The following is a 6,987-nucleotide window of genomic DNA, read 5'->3' on the forward strand; positions in this document are numbered from 1 at the left end:
GAGTTTGTTTTTGGTTGGTTGGTTGGTTGGTTGGTTGTTTGGATTGTTGGTTTGTTTGTTTGTTCGTTTGTTTCCCTCGTTGTAAGCGGATTATTAAGTCTGCTTCAAGTGCAAAGTTACTAGACGACCTTGTGCTGATTAAACAAGTTCATTCGGCGCTTCACAGAATCTCTTCGCCTACACACTAGTCCAGACCTCTGATGTAGAAGAGGCAATAGTTGGCAGGCTTTCTGTGTGTAGTTTTTATCTCAAAGACAGTGAGCCGGATGATAGTCAGACAAAAACTTCTTGATGTCAGCCTATTTGAAGTACAAACAAGTCGCGTAAGGCGAAATTACTACATTTAGTCAAGCTGTGGAACTCACAGAATGAAACTGAACGTAGTCCGCCGCTAGTGCAAAAGGCAGTGAAAGTGACGAGCCTGTTTGGCGCGGTAGCGGTTGCGCTGTGCTTCATAGCACGCTTTACTGTACCTCTCTTCGTTTTAACTTTCTGAGCGTGTTTTTAATCCAAACATATCATATCTATATGTTTTTGGAATCAGGAACCGACAAGGAATAAGATGAAAGTGTTTTTGAATTGATTTCGAAAATTTAATTTTGATCATAATTTTTATATTTTTAATTTTCATAGCTTGTTTTTAATTCAAATATAACATATTTATATGTTTTTGGAATCAGGAAATGATGAAGAATAAGATGAACGTAAATTTGGATCGTTTTATTAAAACAAATTTTTTTGTACAATTTTCAGACTTTTAATGACCAAAGTCATTATTTAATTTTTAAGCCGCCAAGCTGAAATGCAATACCGAAGTCCGGCCTTCGTCGAAGATTGCTTGGCCAAAATTTCAATCAATTTGATTGAAAAATGAGGGTGTGACAGTGCCGCCTCAACTTTTACAAAAATCCGGATATGACGTCATGAAAGAAGTTTATCAAAAAAATGAAAAACATGTCCGGGGATATCATTCCCAGGAACTCTCATGTAAAATTTCATAAAGATAGGTCCAGTAGTTTAGTCTGAATCGCTCTACACACACACGCACAGACAGACAGACACACACACACACACACACACACACACACACACACACACACACACGCACAGACACACACACACACACACACCTACACCACGACCCTCGTCTCGATTCCCCCTCTATGTTAAAACATTATTTTAGTCAAAACTTGACTAAATGTAAAAAAGAACATTTAAGAAATACAGAAAGCCCTTATTTCCTGGTTAAAAAATAAACTGCTGGCAAAAAACACACACACATAAATAAATAAAATAACCAAGCTCAGCGTGGGTGCAAACTGAAGTTCACTGTCAAGTTGTGTAGGTTGTACATGTACATGGTTTTTATTATCCACTAATTCAATTTCTAAGACCGCTATACAAGTTTGCAAAACGAAAGTTGGTGCCGCTGGTACTAAATTATAGGTCCATATATGCAGGCCTACACCCACACACACACACACGCACGCACACAAACATACACGCGAGCGCACACACACGCGCACGTCAGTACACAAATGCACATACGCACACGCACACCGTGCATCACACACACACACACACACACACACACACACACGACACACACACACACACACACACACACACTGACACACACACACATACACACACACACACACAGTCAATCAAAAGATGTCCTGGTGTACTCGATGATCTTGTGTTGCTGCACTCCAGGTCTGAAATTAACAGACCGTACTGCGGCGATCTGATACTCAGTCTGTCCACGCTCAGTGCACGGTATTCAGTCGGTTCAGTGTTGGCCGCCAGACACTTTAGCACCAATCCCCCTTATCCCTGAACAAGCATACACGCATATTGAGACATGACGATGTTCGGAAATAACCCCGATATGTGTATGTTATGCAGTGCCCAATCGATATGATGTCTTTTTATTGAGAAAATCTGCACATCGGAGTCACGATTCACTTGATGGCCGACAACGATCGCTAAGCACGCGTGTCGGTTTCCCACGCTGCCGTGACCTCGACCGCAAGCGAAACTCACGTGACCTCAGGCAACTTGAAACACGTTGTCGGCAATCGGGCCAAGCAATCCGGCATTACCGCAACAAATCGTTGTAAACTCCAATGTGTATATTTTCAAAAGAAATGGGGTCATGAACGGACACTGCACAATCTACACATCGGAGTCAGCGATCAGTCAGCGATCGTTGTTTTAACAGGTCGACCATGTGTTTCCTGTTTGCACAAGGGAAGGGGGAGGGGGGCGCAACTCTTCCACAACGTTTGTAAATCCTGACAGAGTTATTCCGTAAAAACGTCTCTTCTGGCACCATGCTACTTGCGAAAAAAGTTAGCGGGAACCATGTATAAGCTTAAGAAATGACAACAGGAGACACAGAAGAAAGTGTACACTGGTACTGCCGCGAGTGCAATCAAACAGCAAAAGGAATTATACAAAGCATGGCCAAAATGAGTGACACCACTGACATGGAAAAGGTCATCAATCATTTGAGAGACAGGGAAAGAAGAGAAACCAACATCATTGACTACAATGTTGAGGCTGAGAGTAACCCTAAGGAAAGGAAACTTAGAGCAGAGGTAGACAGAGAGAAGATTGACTCACAGCTGGAAACCATTGGTAAGACAGCAAAGCCAGAAGAATACAAGCGTCTTGGCAACTTTATACAAGGGAAATACATACCGCCCTAGCTAGATATCAGAGTAAAGTTTTCTGATGTACACACACTTTCTTCTTCCTGGTGGTCCAAGACTAAGAACAAGACGAACAAGTACAACAATGTACACAAACCTACACCTGTAAAAGCTATATTCACCTGTATATACAAATTATGTGGACTCAGAGAAAAAATGGAAACTTTCAAAGACAGAGCGTGATCATTCTCTCTACCAGCAGAAAGTTGCCCAACAGGGGAAGAAGCCAGCAAGAACTACACCAAGGCAAGAAACAAGGCCAGAAGGGAGAAGCCAGTAGCTGAAAGAGCTAAGAACAACCGAACGGTCTTCTGGTCATACGAGAAGTCGAAAACATCTGCCCGAACTGGAATCGCAGATCTGAAGCGTGCGGACGGATCTCTGACCAGAGACGACAAGGAAAAAGCTGACACCCTGAAAGGCTTCTTCACTGAAACGGCGGAGATAAGCATTGAGAAAGTGGAGAAAAAAACCGTCTAAAAGATCTGCTGACTAAGACAAGGCTCCTGGACCTGATGGCATACACCCATACCTTCTGAAGGAGCTGGCAGATGATTGTACTCGCGTTCCCTAGCTGTCAGCAAAATTTTCTCGCTGTCACCAGAGCCGAGAAGGAGTGGTGCAACAGCAGTGGAGAACTTGATGCAACAGTCTCAACGCCGGATCTTCAAGACGGGCAGCAAGCAGATAGGCCGCTGACCATAGAAACAGAGTCAGAGGCCGCAGAGAGAGAGAGAGAGAGAGAGAGAGAGAGAGAGAGAGGCAGACAGACAGAGACATAGAGACAGAGAGAGAGATAGGGGGGGGGGGGGCAGGGGAGAATAGTAAGACAGACAGACAGATAGACAGCAGCCTCCGACTGGGTGGCCGAGCGGTAACGCACTTGCGCTCGGAAGCGAGAGGTTGCGAGTTCGACCCTGGGTCAGGGCGTTAGCAATTTTCTCCCCCCTTTCCTTACCTAGGTGGTGGGTTCAAATGCTAGTCTTTCCAAGATGAGACGAAAAACCGAGGTCCCTTCGTGTACACTACATTGGGGTGTGCACGTTAAAGATCCCACGATTGACAAAAGGGTCTTTCCTGGCAAAATTGTATAGGCATAGATAAAAATGTCCACCAAAATACCTGTGTGACTTGGAATAATAGGCCGTGAAAAGTAGGATATGCGCCGAAATGGCTGCGATCTGCTGGCCGATGTGAATGCGTGATGTATTGTGTAAACTCCATCTCACACGGCATAAATAAATCCCTGCGCCTTGAATATGTGCGCGATATAAATTGCATAAAATAAAAATAAAATAAAATAAAAATAAAAAAATCCCTGCGCTTAGAACTGTACCCACGGAATACGCGCGATATAAGCCTCATATTGATTGATTGAGTGATTTAGGCCGAGCCGACTCGGCTTAGAATGATGCACTCGCAACAGATTGAAGTAAGTGCCGCGTGCTCGGGCGGAAAGCGTGCGATGAACGTAGATTAACAGGAGAAAAAATAGATGAAACATGCATGACAAAATAACAAAGCAGGTAACTGTCTGCACTCAGAGCGTTAGCCAGGGCCGGTGAAACAGTTTACTCCCAAGACAATTTTACTTATAGGCCTTGTTGAACTCGCATAAACTCCACACTGACTATCCCCCCAAAGCGTCACACTTATTTGAGGGAGAAAAGCATGTTTGTTTCTTGCAAGTGATGGAAATCCGTTGTGAAATACACGATAGGTTTACTTCGAAAACGTTCACCGAGTGGTTACGCCCCCTTGAATGGCGAAGAACAGGATTTTGCGATGAAACTGTAAATTTCTAAGTTGAAAATCAATAAATAAACAAGTCGCGTAAGGCGAAATAACAACATTTAGTCAAGCTATCGAACTCACAGAATGAAACTGAACGCACTGCTTTTTTCACCAAGACCGCATACTCGTAGTTTCGTCAGTCCACCGCTCGTGGAAAAGGCAGTGAAATCGACAAGCCAGAATAGTGCGGCAGTGGTCGCGCTGAGCAGGATCACACGCTTTTCTGTATATCTATTCTGTTTAGCTTACTGAGTTTGTTTTTATTCCAAACATATCATATCTAATGTTTTTGGAATCAGGGACCGACAAGGAATAAGATGCAATTGTTTTTAAATCGATTTCGGAAAATTAATTTTAATCATAATTTTCATATTTTTAATTTTCAGAGCTTGTTTGTAATCCAAATATAACATATGTATATGTTTTTGGAATCAGAAAATATCGAAGAATAAGATGAAATTGTTTTTGGATCGTTTAATAAAAAAAATAATTTTAATTACAAGTTTCCGATTTTTAATGACCAAACTCATTCATTCGTTTTTAAGCCACAAAGCTGAAATACAATACCAAAGTCCGGCCTTCGTCGAAGATTGCTTTGCAAAAATGAGGGTGTGACAGTGCCGCCTCAACTTTTACAAAAAGCCGGATATGACGTCATCAAAGGTATTTATCGAAAAAATAAAGAAAACCTCCAGGGATATCATTCCCAGGAACTCTCATGTCAAATGTCATAAAGATCGGTCCAGTAGTTTAGTCTGAATCGCTCTACACACACACACACACACACACACACACATACACACACACACACACACACACACACACACATACACCACGACGTGACCCTCTATCATCTATGTTAAAACATTTAGTCAAAACTTGACTAAATGTAAAAAAATATGATCGAATTAGACCCCATGAGTGTAATGTACCAAAGGTCGATCATAAGTACTTAGGAAGGGAGGGGGAATAGTCAGTGTGGAGTGTGTGCGAGATAAACAAGGCCGGTGAGGAAAATGGTCTTCGGAGTAAAACTGAAATCGTTACACGGGATCGGGCGTAGACCAAGGGACATAACCTAATTCACAAGCATCACCTCAAAAGGCATTAGTTTTTGCCTCCCTTGTTTATATATATTTTTATTTTTTTTACTCATTTACTTACTTCTTTATTCACGTATTCGTTTTCTTTGCCGTTTATTACTTTATATATTTGTTTATTTATATGTCTGTATATTTTCCTTGATTTATTGTTCTTCTTGTTTTTAGTTCATGCATATGTTTGTGTGTATAAGCATATCTTTTGCAGTTTATAAATCATTCTTTTTTTTTATTTGTTTGTTTATTAATCTGTATTAATCATTTCTATTCGGTTTATCCTTTTTTCTGTTACCGTTGTTGTTGTTGTTAATATTGTTGTTGTTTTTAGACAAAGTTACCTGCCTCGGTGGCACAGTGGCCGTAAGTGCATCCCGGCCAACACCGCAGGTGCAGCACGGTTCTCGCGCTGATTTAGTTGACGCCATGTCTGTCAGCGTAACGAAATTCAGATGTGGATGGAGCAGTGAATGCTGAGATGGGGCGTTGTGAGACCACACTGGGACCAGGAACTAGTCCGAGTTGGCACAGAAACAAAATGTAGACAAACTTTGCAAAACTGAGGCGGACAGAACAAAATAAACAAGAGGCGAAGCCTTCAAGGCTCACGTAAGAAATCGACAAACAGTAACACAAACTCAATCACTCCGTCACACACACACACACACACACACACACACACACACACACACACACACACACACACACACACACACACACACACACAGAGAAAGAGCATAGGTGAAACTGTGCAAGAAAGCGAGACACTAGATCTAGATCTGTCTGTCTGCATGTAGCCTACTTACAAGGACACGACTGCCAACTAGTCTCGGCGCGCTCAAAATAATAATGACCGAGACTGTCAGTACTTCCTTCGCGTGACGTCTAACCCTCTTACGTCATAATGTGACGTCAATGTAATGTGACGTCTTCAAATGTTAGAGTTTCTACCACAGACATACACACGCACAGACGCACGCACGCACGCACGCACAGACAGACAAAGTTACGATCGCATAGGCTACACTTACGTGAGCCAAAAACAAGTCGCGTAAGGCGAAAATACAATATTTAGTCAAGTAGCTGTCGAACTCACAGAATGAAACTGAACGCAATGCCATTTTTCAGCAAGACCGTATACTCGTAGCATCGTCAGTCCACCGCTCATGGCAAAGGCAGTGAAATTGACAAGAAGAGCGGGGTAGTAGTTGCGCTAAGAAGGATAGCACGCGTTTCTGTACCTCTCTTTGTTTTAACTTTCTGAGCGTGTTTTTAATCCAAACATATCATATCTATATGTTTTTGGAATCAGGAACCGACAAGGAATAAGATGAAAGTGTTTTTAAATTGATTTCGACAATTTAATTTTGATAATAATT

Source organism: Littorina saxatilis, linkage group LG1 (assembly GCF_037325665.1).
Source record: "Littorina saxatilis isolate snail1 linkage group LG1, US_GU_Lsax_2.0, whole genome shotgun sequence".
NCBI lineage: Eukaryota > Metazoa > Mollusca > Gastropoda > Littorinimorpha > Littorinidae > Littorina > Littorina saxatilis.